Source organism: Xiphophorus maculatus, unplaced genomic scaffold, assembly GCF_002775205.1.
Source record: "Xiphophorus maculatus strain JP 163 A unplaced genomic scaffold, X_maculatus-5.0-male Unplaced_Scaffold_BN000167F, whole genome shotgun sequence".
Classification (NCBI taxonomy): domain Eukaryota; kingdom Metazoa; phylum Chordata; class Actinopteri; order Cyprinodontiformes; family Poeciliidae; genus Xiphophorus; species Xiphophorus maculatus.
The window spans coordinates 78,870-95,235 of record NW_019369764.1 but is presented as its reverse complement, the minus strand read 5'-3'; the positions used below and the strand labels follow the sequence as shown (position 1 = coordinate 95,235).

The window sequence follows — 16,366 nt, the reverse complement described above, 5'->3', positions numbered from 1 at the left end:
AGTAAGTTTAGTGTTAACGTAACACCATTAAGTTGTGCTTCGTATCATTCCCTGATATTAAATCAAGTTTGAGGCATACTGTACACCATTAGATCTAATTGCATTAGCAGTTGGTTTTATTACATGTGGTTACTGACTGAGCTGATGATTTCCTTGATTTTAAGGGAGCACATACAATGTTGTGCAGTCGGTATGATCTGAAAATAAATGTTATTGTTTTTTTTATCCATTTGGCAGCCATATTGAATTTTTAAGCTGCGATTGGTAAAAAAATATTTGGCTTCCCATGTTAAGATTCCAGCTAATTGTTCCAATTTATTGGCTATTTCTAAACTTCCTGAAGAGTATATTGCACATCATTAGTCATTAGAAACTTGCTAACTATACAATTGAAACTTTAGAGTTTAGAGTATGTTTCTCTTCACACACTGTACATTGTTGTTGGTGCAATACTTTAGGTCACAGTCCCACGTAGGTTTTCTCAAACTCTTTAGCAATAGACAAAGGTTGTGAAACATTCAATGACTCCCTGGTGCTTGTGATCTAATCAACTTTTACTTCCTAATTTGGCGTCAAAGGTCAAAGAATACTCACAGTCAAATATTTCATAAGTAAAAGGACTCTTCCTCTTTGGTCTTTAATATTTCCTAACTAGTGAAAGCTTTCAAGAATATTAAATTAAGCCAATATTCAGATATCATTTTGTATTTTTAAAATTTGGTATCAAAGTTGGCGAACTTTGCAGTTGATCACTGATTAAATGTTGATCTAAAGGGTAAGAATGGTGGAAAGTTTAAGAGTATTGACTCATCTCACAGTGAGACACGTTGCAGAAATTTACCATATTCATGATGGAAACATGCGGATAAGATTTACTGCATGTGAGAATGTTTCTCTTTCTCATTATCTTCCGATTAAAAACATAAATGCCCGCTCGTTTCCAAACAGTGCAGATATAATGCATTAGTTAAGTGTTTTGGGGATATAATTTGCATCAAAACTTTCTGTTATCTGCAATGTTTCTCACTAGTGTTGAGTTTTATCAGGATAAAGTGAATCTTATTCAATAAATCCAACATCTAGAGAAATAAAATGCCTTTTGAAGCCAGTTAAAATATTACAACATGAAGCATCCACCTGTAATTTATGAGAAAAACCATGAAAATAATGTTTTCAGGTTATTTCCTGATGCAGCTGGTTGCTGACTTACATTCCACACACGTGAAAAATTCTCCTTTAAATAACATTCAGTGTGTCAAACAGCAGTGACTGTTCTTCAGTCTATTACAGTAACAAAAAAGACTAAAATACTTCACTGCTCATTCTCTGAGTTTTAACCTCAGTCTATTTTTTCCACGTGTGACAGGAAGTTCGAGTGATTCCACGTTTTTCTTTCTGCACATGCTCCATTCTTTCGTTACAGGTTACAACATCGTCTGCAAACGTTTTCATCCAGCAGGCAGGATTATCAGAAGTTTATGCCTGAATTACTGTAAACAAGATTCCTGAAGTATCCCAACCTCTATGACTCCTGCAGCACACCTCACTACTGTCTCACCGCATCTCCTTCTCTGCCAAATCTTAGACTACGATGCCTTTTAGTGCCTGTGCTACTTTCTCGTGGTTATAGAGCTTTTTTTTATCAAGTTAATTTGTATAGCACATTTCAACAAAACACAAAAATACAAAGTCATCAACAAATGAAACGCTACATTTTGCCAGGCGCCATCATTACACATCACAATGTTGGTTAGTGTTTCATTTATTATGGTGCAAAACAAACTTTTGATTTAAAAAAGCAAACAGCAGCTGGACATTTTCTGATTATTATTTTCATTTATTTTTCTAATTTATTTACAAAGAGGTGATATTTTTAAAAATCTTATACTCTATATCTGTATGATGCATTCATGGAGGATCTGTTCTTTTGTGATCATGGGGCAAGAAATAAGTGTTTAATAGTTTTGCATTTCCTTTGTTTTACAAAGAGGAGCAACAACTGCAACATGACTAATAATTTCTGTCTCACGTCACATTTCAGTTTTATTTTGTAACATGGAAAATTACATGCAAATATTAAAAATAAAGGAAGTCTTTAGAAATACTGTAAAAAAGGTAGCACACTGCAAAAATACAACATTTTACCAAGTAATTTTGGTTCAGTTTCTAGAGCAAATATCTTAATACACTTAAAATGAGACAAAACTAACTTACAATAATTTTTCAGCAACATATCTGAGTTTGTTTTAAGTAAATAATTTCTTAATATTGATGAAAAGGTTCTAGTTCTCCTGGCAGATTATTTTATTATAACACAGGAAAAATGTCTTGTAATAATTTAAATAATCTGCCAATAGAAATAATTTTTTTTACTCAATATTTAGGAATTATTGACTTAAAACAGTTTTCCATATCTTGCAGAAACTTTCATTGTAAGTCAGTTTTGTTTTATTTCAAGTGAACTAAGATGTTTCTACCAGACAGAAGCTTTTGGTAATATTTTGTTCTTGCTGTGTGAAGGAAACCCAAAAAGGTGATTCTATCAAATAATCCTAAACTAAACTTTAGAATTTTAAGAGAGTATAAAAATATCTAAAATATTCAGTTTCTTATTATTGTGTCCTTAAGAGAAATCATGTAGAAAATCTTAACTGACCTAAAACTAGAAACGTTTTGTCTGATTCAAAGTTGGATGGTGATAAAAAAATAAGTTGTGTTTTTAAATATTGTGACTGACTTTCACTGTAATGCTCTTCTTTATGATCTGTGTAGCATTTTCTACCATCAAGCTGCAATGAGCTGATTTACTCCTGACGAACTTTTCCAGATGTGATGAACTAACGGTTGGTTCTTTCTAAACAGCCGTCTGTGAATCAATCATATTTCCTATCCCTAAGAATAAAACCAGACGAGTATTTCAAGCATCAGTTATGTTAATAAACTCAGACGGTTGTGTGTCGCTGAGGGGAATTACGTGGAATATGTCCCAGTTTAGAGTTTATATGACACAAAGGTACGTTAGGGATTCCCTTCAGTCAGTAATCCTCCAAAAAACTTGTATCTTTGCCAGAGTATTTAAATTCCTTAAGCTCTTTCAGACTTTTTGCATTAAATCTGCAGACTTCATTGTGTTCATTGCAAAAACTCAAAATCTTACCAAGTTTCATTTGGTCTCATTTCTACAGTAAATATTTTAATACATTTGCGATAAGACAAAACTAACTTATAAATAACTTCTCAGAAACATTATTGATTATTTGCAGTCAATAATTCCTTAATATTGATTTTAAAAAACTGGTTTTATGTTTTTTACTTGCAGATTATTTCACTAATAAGACATGTTTCCCATGTTACAAGTGAAATAATCTGCCAATGGAATTAGCACTTTTTCATCAATAATAAGGAATTATGGACTTTAAAAAGCTCCTATTTCTTGCCATCTTATTTCAAGTGAAAAGATATTAAACTAAAAGTAATTGTTAAGATTTTGTGTTTTTGCAGTGTAGCCCTTTGAAAAGTTAGATGTCTAAGTGAAACAGTCTGGCTTTGGCCTTGAACAGTTGCACTTTTTTAAGGATTTATTGTAAAAATTCCTGTAAGTTAGTTTTGTCTCATCTAAGTATGTTAAAATTTAACACAATAAAAACACAAAATACCTAATATTTCTTGTTTTGCAGTGTTATATTAGGGTTTTATTAAAGACCAACAGACAGTAGTGCATCATTTGCAGTGGAAAATAAATGATTCAGTCTTCAAAAGCTTTGACTCACTGGAGTTTTCTTAGCTGCACCGACTTCCTCTCAGCTCTGACCTGATTAAATAAAACCTATTTGTTTTCAGCTTCCCCCTAAAACACATTTTACTCCATGAGGGAGACAATGGCTCACTGCAGAGTATGCTAAAGCTACATAGCGCTAAAGCTAGATAGCGCTGCGGTTAGCCTGAGCTAACCGGACATAATGACCAAAAAAGGAGTTTTCCTTTCCGATGTCACTGCATTTATGCTCAGTGTGAGAGATTCCTACATCATCAACAAAAAAGCTGAGAGGATTAACTGCGTCAATTGTGAATAATCGATTATTGAATTACTAATTTAATAATTGTGAGGAGTCAATCCACTGCAAAAACACAAAGTCTTACCAAGTATTTTTGTTCTAGTTTCAACTTCAAATATCTTAGTTCACTTGAAATAAGACAAAACTAACTCATAAGTAACTTTTCAGCAAGACAATAGGAGCTTGTTTTAAGACAATAATTCCTTAATATTAATGAAAAATTACTTGTACATGGGAAAAATGTCTTGTAATAAGTGAAGTAATAACTGAACTTCTATTATTATTTTTATCAATATTAAAAAACTGCTTGCTCTTTAATATTTATAAAATAAAAGTGCTGGTACCAATGGCAGATTATTTCACTCATAACATGAGAAAAATGTCTTGTTATAAATACAATAATCTACCAGTGGAACTTTTTCTTCAATATTAATGAATTATTTACTTAAAACAAGCTCCATTTTTTGCTGAAATGTTATTAGTTAGTTGTGTTTATTTCCAGTACACTAAGATATTTGTTCTGGAAATTGGACCAGAAATACTTAAGATTTTGTGTTTTGCAGTGTGTAACTTTTAACTTGGCTTAAAAAAACCCAGGAAAATAAACGTTTTCCTGTCGTGTCGTATTTGTCTGACGTGTTGGTGAAGCTCAGAGGTCTCTGCACGTTTCCACGTTGCTCTGCATCCAACCGAACATTCAGACAGACGGTTCCGGGGCGTGTGTCTGCTTACAGCCGCAGTTAGCAGTAATTTCCACCCAACATGTGTCTCATGACCATCCAGCTTCCTATTTTTCTGCTATAAAAGATCGTCCTTCTCTGGTTCCTTCATTGCAGTTTGCAGCCTTGCAGATTTCCTCTCCTCCAGGTTTGCAGCATCATGTCGACTCTTTCTTGCAGCCGCTGGATCTTCCTGCTCAGCCTGGCTGCTCTGATGCTCATCTCAGCGTCTGAAGGTAAAAACTGGATGTTTTCTGTTTTAACTGAAAGAAATATCAGAATCTTCTTACCAGATATATTTACTTAATTTGTTACTTATTATCTTCGTTTCATTTTATGCGTTATTTCACTATAATCGTTTTTTTTACTGATTTTTTAAAAATTAATTTCTCCTTACTTTATTTAATTTGAGTTTTTTTCCAATTGCAATTTTGATGGAAAAGTAAAAGTTTAGAGTATTTATACAAGATCTTCAACAGACAAGTGCAAATATATCAGTTGACTTGAAATAAAACAAAACTAACTTTATGTAACCTTTCAGCAAGATATAGCAGCTTATTTCAAGTAAATAATGCCTTAATATTCATAAAAAACTACTTATTCAACACGCAGATTATTTCAGTTATAATAAAACATTTTCCCATTTTTTAAGTGAAATAATCTGCCAGTGGAACTGGTACTTTTTAAATCAATATTAAGACATTTTTGACTCTAAATAAGCCCCTATATCTTACTGAACAGTTACCTGTCAGCCAGTTTTGTTTTATTTCCAATGTATTAATATATTCGCAGTAACTAGGATCAAAAATTCTTGGTAAAATTTTGCAGTGTAGCAGTAAAAGTGCTTAAAATATTAAAAGAATAGCTTTGCAGAAAGAAAATCAGTTGATCTCGGTAATCTGGAGACGCAGGAAGGTCAAATTAGTTTGTATATAAAGAGCCTAAACTATATAAAAATATTTGAACAGTAATTAAACACCGCATATTTAGGGAATCTGAACCTTAAAATGTTAAAAGAATTAAGAGAAAAACCCAAAAGATTATTTAATGTCGCCGTAATTGGAGAGAGGCAGCAGCAGCAGGGAGTTATGGGAGCCGTTACCATGACGACAGACATGTTTACAGTTAAAGCCTGACTGCTGGGTTTCCTCTTGCTGTTTGCTGGTCCAGTGGAGTCCTTCTCCCCCATCATAAATCTGGACTGCTGCGAGAAGCTGACCAACAGAACCTTCCCCAGAACCAGAGAGTGCTACGAACAGAAACGGCTGGACTGCAAGACGCACGCCTTCAGGTAGGACAGGTGGACGAAACCGACCTCCGTGTTTCTGGTGCTGTGTGTCCTCACTGCTTCTGCTCCGTCTAGAATCAAGAGCCAGAGAGGAACATGGAGGTGCATCGACCCAAACTCTGAGGAACTCCGACAGAAAGTGGCAAGGGTGAGAATCTGAAAACTGACGTCAAAGAAAAACGACAAAATCAAATAAATTACATTATTCTGTGTAAAATAAGAAAAATGATCATTTTTACTTAAAGTTCACGATTGATAGAAAAATTAATTTAGAAAACGAAACAATCTGAAGGTAAGAAATGTACATTTCATGAATCACTCCCATCTCTCCTCTGATGGCATATTGTCTCTGCTTTAAATAAAATAAATCATAAATTATTAGTACTAGAAGATACTTGAAGATTATTTCTCTACAACATGGGAAAAATTACAAGCATCCTGCAAACATATCCATAAACATTTGTCACATTTTGGGACGTTTCGACTTTAAGGTATTTTTAAAAGATTTAATATGAAGGATCAAGACAAAGTTGTGCTTAACTGTGAAACAGAAGGAAAATTATATCTGGTTTGCAACATTTCAGTTGTTTGTTTGACAAATTTGGATTTTAAGGAAGAAAAATTAACATTTTAAAACAAAGACCCACTAATTTCCTCCAAACGTTCATATCACTCACAGCTGAAGGGTTGATCAGATGTCATCTTTACAAAAAACTAATTTATCAAACTACAATATTGAGCTAAATGTCTTGAATGTATCCAACTAAACTCTTTTCATTTTTCTGCTCTGCAGGGACAGCTAACCTGCCCTCCTGACATTTCCAGTCCAGAATAAAGATTTACAAAACAAACCAGTGGAGGAGCTTCTCTGAACATCAGTGAATGTTTTTAAAATGTAATTTATTCTATTTATTTATTTGATATGGATTTTTTTCTTAAAATGTGATTTTTTTCTGTAAGTTTCAGTAATGGCAGAGCTCTTATTTTTTTAAACCTCAAAGTGAGAAATAAATGTTAAAAGTATTATGTTGTGTTTTTTTTCTTTTCACCAATGAATGTTATAAAAACACAACTGGGTAAGTTTTTAAAGCACACAGCCAAAAAAACCCAAAACACTGTTTCAGTGTATTAGCTGATGACATCACAAGAGGCTGACCAACCAGGGTTAGCTTTAATAAACAAACATTAATTCTTATCTTTGAAAGCTCTTTATCTTTTAACCCACCTGGACAAACAGCAACCATCACAAAACGTTCTCTCACTGAAAACACAGCAGAAACTTTTAATCAAATCTACTCTTCTTCCTCACCCTTAAGCTGTAATGATGTAGATAAGTTGGTAAAAGATTTTCAGTCTAAAGTCTCAGATATTATTGATTCAATTGCCCCAATTAAAATGAAGGTTGTGTCTGGTAAAAAGAAATCTCCATGGAGAAATGCACAAACAGTTAGATCTGCAAGACAACTCTGCCGTAGGGCAGAACGAAAATGGCGTAAAACTCAACTCCACGTTCATTGTGACATCTATAAAGAAAGACTACGTAACTATCATTTAACACTAAAACATGCAAGAGAGGCTTTCTTTGCAGATGTCATAAACAAAAACATTAATAATGCTCGAGCTTTATTTGCAACAGTTGGCAGAATCACAAACCCTCCTGTGACGTTACGCCTGAATTCCAATGTATTGCAACCAGTTTTCCAGCTTCTTTTCAGAGAAAATTAAAAAAAATCAGAGGATTAATCTGAACATACACTATAAAGTCAGTACCAATGCTGAGCCCAAACAAAACAAATACAGGAAAAATGACCCTATTTCAACTACTTAATTATAAAACCCTACAGGAAATTATAAGTCAATAAGCTCCAGTTCCTGCTGTCTGGATGTCCTAGATCTATAACTCTAGAACATTTCTTTAAGAAAGTCCTGCCTGTTATTGCTGCTGATCTGATCCAAATAGTAAACTCATTGCTCTCATCAGGCGTTTTCCCCCAGGCTCTGAAAACAACAGTAATCAAACCACTTATAAAAAAGAACAATCTGGACAAATCACTAATGCAGAATTACAGGCCGACCTCTGACCTCTGACCTCCCATTCATCAGCAAAGTTATTGAAAAAGCTGTGTGTAAACAATTAACTAGCTTCCTAACTATAACCAACCTCTTTGACTCCTTCCAGTCTGGTTTCCATGGTTACCACAGCACAGAGACTGGCCTAGTCAAAGTGTTCAATGACACCCATATAAATACGGACTGTGGCAGAACCACAGTGCTGGTTCTGTTGGACCTCAGTGTTGACCATGATATATTACTGAATCGACTGGAGAGTTGGGTCGGACTCTCCGGTCCAGTGCTTAACTGGTTTGAATCTTACATAAAGAACAGGGATTTCTTTGTTTCAATTGAAAACTTTTCATCAAAGAGGTCAAAGGTCACATGTGGGGTACCCCAAGGTTCAATCCTAGGACCCCTTTTATTCAATATTTATATGCTCCCACTAGCTCAGGTTATAACAGGAAATAATATTAGCTACCATAACTATGCAGATGACACACAGCTCTACATTACGATGTCACCAGGTGACCTTTGACCCCATCCAATCACTGAACAGATGCTTAGAACAGATAAATGTGTGGATGAGCCAAAACTTTCTCCAGCTGAACAGAAACAAAACTGAAGTTATTATTTTTGGACCTAAAGAGGAACGATCTAGAGTTATGGATCTACAGTTATAGATCTAGAATTATAGATCTAGAGTCAATGCACAGCTTCAGTTATTACAACTGAAAACCAGCGATCAGGCCGAAACCTGGGAGTAGTGATGGACTCTGACCTGAACCTCCAGAGCCACATAAAGACAGTTACAAAGTCGGCCTTCTATCACCTGAAGAACATTTCCAGGATTAAAGGACTAATGTCTCAGCCAGATCTAGAGAAACTCATCCATGCGTTCATCTTCAGTCGTATTGATTATTGCAACAGCGTCTTCACAGGTCTGTCCAACAAATCAATCAAACAGCTGCAGCTGATCCAGAACGCTGCTGCTCGCGTTCTCACTAAAACCAGGAAGGTAGAGCACATAACACCAGTTCTAAAGTCCCTCCACTGGCTCCCTGTAGCTCAGAGAATAGACTTTAAAATACTGTTGTTAGTTTATAAATCACTGAACGGCTTAGCACCACAATATATTAAAGATCTGCTGTTGTTGTATCAACCTTCCAGACCTCTCAGGTTCTGGTTCTGGTTCTGCTCTGCATCTCCAGAACCAGAACCAAACGAGGAGAAGCAGCTTTCAGCATCTATGCACCACAAATTTGGAACAAACTTCCAGAAAACTGTAAAACAGCTGAAACACTGACTTCTTTTAAATCTCAACTAAAAACCCACCTGTTTAGAATTGTATTTGAAATGTAATCAATTACAAATTTAATGATGGAACTTGACTTAATGTCGTGTTTTGATTGTTGATTCTATGTTGCATTGTGTTTCTGTGTTTGTAATGATGTAAATCACTTTGAAATGTCTTGCTGCTGAAATGTGCTATACAAATAAAATTTGATTGATTGATTGATTGATTGATTGATTATGGATTTTTATTTTATCAATCAACTCTGTTCCCCAGAGGAAAACAACTTAGAAAAATAAAAATTAAATAGTGAGAATTCAAATTGCAGAAAGTTAATTCTCACATTTTTAAGTCATTTAGATTCAGATGACAGAAACAAGGAGACAATAATCATCTTTAAATTATAAACTTGTGCAAATCTTTTGAAGTTTCCATCTGTGGGGATCTTTGTTGTTTGAGTCGGTTTTGTTTATTTCCGTTTCTTCTTCTGTGTTTAGATCAGCCGTGTTTCTGTTTTACTTTGCTTCAGTCCTTTATTAGTGATTCTACTTTATTATGTTTATTTATTGTGTCTAGTTTTTCTTTCATTCTCTAGATTAATTAAGTGTTTTAGCTCTAGTTCTTCTTCTTCTTTTCTGTGATGGCGGATCAAAAGCAATTTTCAGGTGCATACCGCCACCTACTGTTCATGAGTGTGTAGCAACACAACATTATATCCACTGAACTCAGTTTTTAATTTGGTATTAATCTATAAACATCCAGCATGTTTCCTTCAGTTTCCAGTGAAACTCCATCCTGTCCTTCTGTTTTTATCCCTTTCAGGCTCGTTTGTTTTACGATTCATCAATAATTGATCAATATTTTCTTCCTCCCCACATCTTTCACATTTATCATTATTTTCCCTTCCAATAGACATAAAATGTCAGTTAAATAAATATGACCTGCTCTTAATCTCATCATTCTGTTTCCCTCACTAATATTTTGAATTAATGCTTTTGTACTTTATATAAACTCTTTCCTCTCTTATCTTCATTCCAGCTTTTTTGATATATTTTTACATCTTTACTCTTACTAACTGGTTTCCTTCCCCTTTTCTAAATGAATTGTAATCATTATTACCCTCTAAAGCCCCTTTCAGCTAATTAATCTGCTTTTTCATCTTTAGCTCCAGTTATTCTTTAGTTTAGATTTATTTCCATCTCCCTGAGGGAGGACAAAAAGCTGCTTGCTAACAATAATTAGCTTTGGTTTTAGCTGTTAAGTTGTCAATAAAACATGTTAAATCTTAAATGTACACCTGATAAATGAAAGGAAAAGGAACGCAGTGGTTTGCTACTAATTGTTAACACAACGACAACTGGATAATAAGGTCAGGAAAACGTTTTAATTAAGAAAATTAAATTGTGAGGTTCAGCTGAAACCAGAACATGTAGATGTGATGTTATGGTTCGGTGTTTTTCAGTTCAGTTTAAAACTAAGAAAGCTAACATAAACACCAACCCCGGCAGAGTGGCAGCTAATCTACCGCAGCGACAGGGGCGGAGCTACAGGGGGCAGGGACGGCCCGGGCCTGCAGGGGCCCGGATCGGGACAGGACTTCAGGGATCCAAGCTCTGTCCCACCTGAGGAGAGCCGGAGCAGGCGGCTCTACTCTCCTGATAAAACCCAGATGAGATCAGTGTTTGTGTTTAGTGATGAATCTGTTTTACCGTCATATCAAAGCATTTTAGTCACATTTAAATCCATACTTTGACTGGACCAACCATCCCTGTGTTGGTAGTGAGCCATCAGAAGTGAACTTGATGACGTGCTGTGAATGTTTTCCCTCAGTTGTGCTGATCATTAGGAGGTCATGGCGCCGTAACGAGCTGATTCACATCTGCCAAACTATTTCAGATAACATGACAAAACAGCAGCTCAGTGTTTGTGGTGGTCATCTAGGAAACAGGAAGGGAATCACCAACATTTCTGAGTTATTTCCTTCCACTCAGAAGAAAAAAACGCTCCAGAAATAAAACACGCCACATATTTTTAGCCTCCACTGCTAATAAACTCACTGAGACGGTTTTAGACGTGTGACTGAGGGGAAATACTTTATGCAAATATGTGGCTCAGAAATAATCTGAATTTTTTCTGAGTGATGAAACCAGTTGAGCTTAAGACACTTTTAAATCCCTGATGTACAAATATTCTTCCGTCAGTCAAGCTAAGAAACAAGAAAAACACAATATTGATATGAAAGCTGATGAAATGTGTTCTGGTTCAGCAGAAAATATTAAAAATCATTTGGAAAAGTTTTTTTTGGAACTTAAACCATCAAGAATTAAACACTAGAGTGACTGAAACTTCAGCATTGTGTTATTTAGCAAAAACACAAAATATTACAGTACAATATCACCGTGTTTGTTGGTCTAGTTTCTAGTCTTTAACTTATAAAATGGGGAAAAAGTCTTTTAGTACTTAGAACTTTTCTAAATCCATATCGGTGAATTATTTACTTAAAAAAGCTCCTACATCTTGGTGAAAAGTGACTTTTAAGTTAGTTTTCTTTTTAAGAGTACTGAGATATTTACACTAGAAGACCAAAATACTTGGTAATAGTTTGTTTTTACAGTGTAGTTTCTATATTATTTCACTTACAACATGGGAAAAACATCTTGTTTATACTGTCAATAGTATAAACATTAATTATTTACTTATGTTGTAAAATAGTTTTGTCTTATTTTAAGACATTTGCAGTAAAAACTAGACTAAATAGATGTGGTAAGATTTTGTTTTTTGGAGTATATCATTATAAAAATATCAGATTTTGAGTGGAAAAAGTGCTAAAAATATTGAAAGAAAATCTTCTCAGAAAGATAATTAACTGATCCCAGTAATCTGAGGACCAGGAATGTAAAATTTTATACCCATAACTATAAAAAATAATATTTAATACATCTTCCATCATGACTTTTTTAAACTGAGTAATTGCCCTCCATATATTTAGTGAATCTGAACCTTAAAATGTTAAAATAAATGGACAGAAAACCCAGAATAAAGGCAGAAAACATTTTACAAGCAGATTAAGCTGAAAACCATCATCCTCTCTGTTTATGTTCAGTTCCAGGTTTATGTTAATTAAACTCCATCAGATGCTTTTTAGATCAAACTTTCAAACAAAAGCAAAACTTAACAGCCGTGACATTTTGTTTTTTTTACCCCTCCAGGGGGTCTTTTGTGGCTCTAGTGTCCCTTATATGACAGCAGGCTGACAGGAAACAGGGAAGGAGAGGGGGGAAGACATGCGGCAAATGTCATCAGGTCTGGGAGTCGAACCCGCGACGGCCGCGTCGAGGACTCAAGGCCTCCAAATACGGGTCACGCTAACCGCTACGCCACCACGGCACGCCCCAACAGCCGTGACATTTGCATCATTGCTCAGAACCAGTTGCTGTACCACAACAAATTTAAATATCTGTTTCCTTTCGTTAATGGAGCCGCAGTCTGAACCAGTCATGATGTCACAAAATGATTTTATTCTTGTGGTTTGAGCCAATCAGCTCTGCTGCATCAAACCATAATCATATATGGACATAGCATGGAGGGTGTGGGGTCTTTTCGGTGTGTGTAGGGGTGTGTGTGTGTGTGTGTGTGTGTGTGTGTGTGTGCTCATCTCTGCTCTTACTCGTTGTTTCCACTGCAGACGTGTCCAATGACAACACAGCTTCCTATTTTTATGCTATAAAAGATCGTCCTTCTCTGGTTCCTCCATCGCAGCTCCAGAGTTTGCAGCTTGCAGACTTCCAGACTTGCAGCCTTCCAGACTTCCAGACTTGCAGCCTTCCAGACTTCCAGACTTGCAGCCTTCCAGATTTCCTCTCCTCCAGGTTTTCAGCATCATGTCGACTCTTTCTTGCAGCCGCTGGATCTTTCTGTTCAGCCTGGCTGCTCTGATGCTCCTCTCAGCATCTGCAGGTAAAAAATACCCAAAATATTCATAAAGTTTCCTCTTTTGTGTTAAACTTTCTTTAATTTATGAGTTAATAATTTGATCTGGATGAAATCTGTATGAAAAATGATTGATAAACATCAAAAGGTCGTTAACCTTTAATGAGAAAACTGATTGAAAATTAGTATTTAGGTGAATTATAATTTCTAATACTGTTATTTTGGTTAGTGTGAATTAAAATACTTAAACTTTGTTCAGGTAATTTAAAAAAATTTGTTTTATTTTTTAAAATTCTTTTATTATTTTGTTTAGAATAAAAAAACATTTGTATTTTGCTTAGTATGACTTAAAATAAATTTAATTTTGCTCAGGTAATTAATTTTTTTTCTTTTTAAGTTTTTTAAATAATTTCTTATTTTTGTTTCATAATTCTTTCCTATTTCTGTCAATTTAATTTACCTTTAAATTAAATCAAATTTTTAACTTGCTGGTTAAAAATTTGTGTTTTTTATACAAAAAAAAAAAAAGAAAATGCAGGATTGTAAATCTAAACTGAATTATTTCATATCATTTCTTGTTATTTAAGAAAAAAGAAAAATCAAGCGAATACTTTATGAGCAGTTTCGGTTCGGACATTGACTCAGGGAAACTGCTCCAGCTGCAGATGTTTCATTTTTCAAGTGTTTTAATTTAGAAAAGTGATTTTGTGACGATTAATTCCTGTCTGTGTGTGTTGGATGCTGCAGGCGGCCAGCCGTTCCAGGCTCTGCCCTGCTGGGAGGTCTGCATGTTCCCTCGGAAACAAAACATAAAGACCTGCTTCGAACAGAAGCCGCGCCATGACTGCCCCTTCAACAACTTCGTGTAAGCAGGACGGGATTTTAGTTCTGGTTCTGGTTTTAAACCCGTTGTAATATGACTGATTTTATCCGCCTTGTTTCTGTTTTTAGGGTTGAAAAGGAGGATGGCAGAAAGTTTTGCATTGAAGGACACACACGGTGGATCAAAAAGATGATTTCAGATGTAAGTTCAGGTGTTTTAAGCTTCATCATGTCCTGATTAATTTACATGATGAAGAACATTAAGAATTTATATCAAAGCATAAAAATTATGACTGATATGACAAATTATAATGGTTTATTTAAAGGTTTGTAGGTAAAGATGTCACGTTAACATTATTCAGTGAAAAGGAACTAAATATTTAACATTTACTCAAATAATCTCAAATGATGATGTAATATGTAAGATTAAAGTTTAATTTTCTTTCTTTTCAACACGTAGGAGGTTTAGATTTTAACTAAACGACGCACAGCCAAAAATATTAAGCTTTTATACTAACACTACATACTACTTTCTACAGAATTGCACCATGAGTTTGGTTCTGACAATGTGCATTGTTTTCAAAATGTGCAAAAAAGAACAAAAATATCATAATATTTTTAAAAAAAAAAGAGTTATTTGGCCATATTTTACGGTAGAATCATCAAATCTCGAATGGATCAGGAAATATTGGACTTCACCTGATTGAAATAATATTTTAAAAAGTTTCACCATTTTTTACGTGATCGTTTAAAACTTAAAACTGGGGATTTGTGTCTTGATTTTATCCGGAGATCTGAAACGTTTTACATTTAATCTCATTTAATGCTCACACCAAAATCTCCACCTTTACAACTTTTACATCAAAATGTAGGTAATTTTATCTACTTTCACCTGAAATGTCCCTTATATTTGTATCACTTACATTTTTCTGTTAAATCACGCCGGAGCGCCGAGGGTGGACACTTTCCCTCTGGTTCCCTCCATCAGATTTCAGCTCAGTTTTTCTCTTGGCGCAGGAGTAAAGTTTCTCTTTAACCCGTTTGAAACATTTAAACCTTCACACACATCTCCACCAGAAGCTTCTGCCTCTAAATATTCAGTTATTTTCAACCGGGGTTTGTTTGTTTGAACCTGTGATGCCTCTTCCTCCTTCCCCTTAGCGACGCAGAAATCACCATGGCAACCGGTGATTTGGCATTTTCTCCTCGCAGTTTCTTGTGTTAGATCACGTAGCAAGCTACGCTGCAGAAAACCGGCCCACAGTTGAGTAACGTGGGTCTGACTAACGGAGGGAAGTGTCGGGTTTTGGGTGTTGGCTGCATCGGCGCAAAATAAAATATCTTCAAAAGCGTTTTAGTTTGAGCTAAGAAGCCACTGAAGAGAAAAAATCTCATTAAAATGGCAGATTGTGTTTGGTTTTTTAGTGCTGCAATGACTTCTTACCCATTTCTTCTTCTTGTTGTTGTTTTTCTCCTTGCAGGGAAACTTGCACTGTCCTCCCGACATCTCCGGTCCTTTATAAGTCCTGGCATCTGAAGACGTTTGAAAAGCAAAGGAGATTTTCTGAGATTTTCCACTCAAATACTTCTGGTCAATTTCATTTCATGAGTGTATTTTTAATTTAAATGTGACTTATTTTGGGTTTATTTAAAGAAAAAAAGTATATTTTTGTCTAAATTTGTAATAAGCTAAAAGAATTGTCTATGGTCGTTATTTTTTTTAACCTTAAATAAAACTGGATTATTTTTAACCCAATAGTGTATTTCCTTCACTGATAAAGATACAATGATAATAAAATCATTTGGGACATGAAATGTAGTTTTTCAGTGCAGGGTTTACAAAAATAAGAGGCTTTCAAACTGAGCTTGAAAAGAGAAACTGCCGTTTGAGTTCAGGCAGACACAAAATAAACAAAACAAAAACTATTTACAGAAAATAGAAAACCATAAATGAATCCAACGCAAACTGAAAAACAAAGAACAAGTTCTGGTTGCTACATCAAACCCAACTCACCCCGTTCCAGTCCAGTCAAGTTGTAAAGACGAGGAGGGATATGCTAGTTACTGTGCTCAGTGAGAAGCTAACTACTGTTAGCATAACAAGCTAGTAGCATTGAAACATGTTCACTATCAGAGGTTTTAAACATTTAATTAAGAAGCTAACTACTGTTAGCATAACAAGCTAGTAGCATTGAAACATGTTCAC

At 35.0% G+C, this 16,366-nt stretch overlaps 1 long non-coding RNA gene across 1 annotated transcript; it reads right to left on the bottom strand.

Annotated features, from left to right (window-relative positions):
• Positions 1 to 6,142: 6,142 nt before the first annotated feature.
• LOC111607858 lies at positions 6,143 to 15,689 on the bottom strand. Its single transcript, XR_002752450.1, has 3 exons — positions 15,605 to 15,689; positions 13,076 to 13,359; positions 6,143 to 6,225 (listed from the first exon to the last, which is right to left on the bottom strand). It is a non-coding gene; the product is annotated as an uncharacterized LOC111607858 (long non-coding RNA).
• Between the last annotated feature and the right edge of the window lie 677 nt (positions 15,690 to 16,366).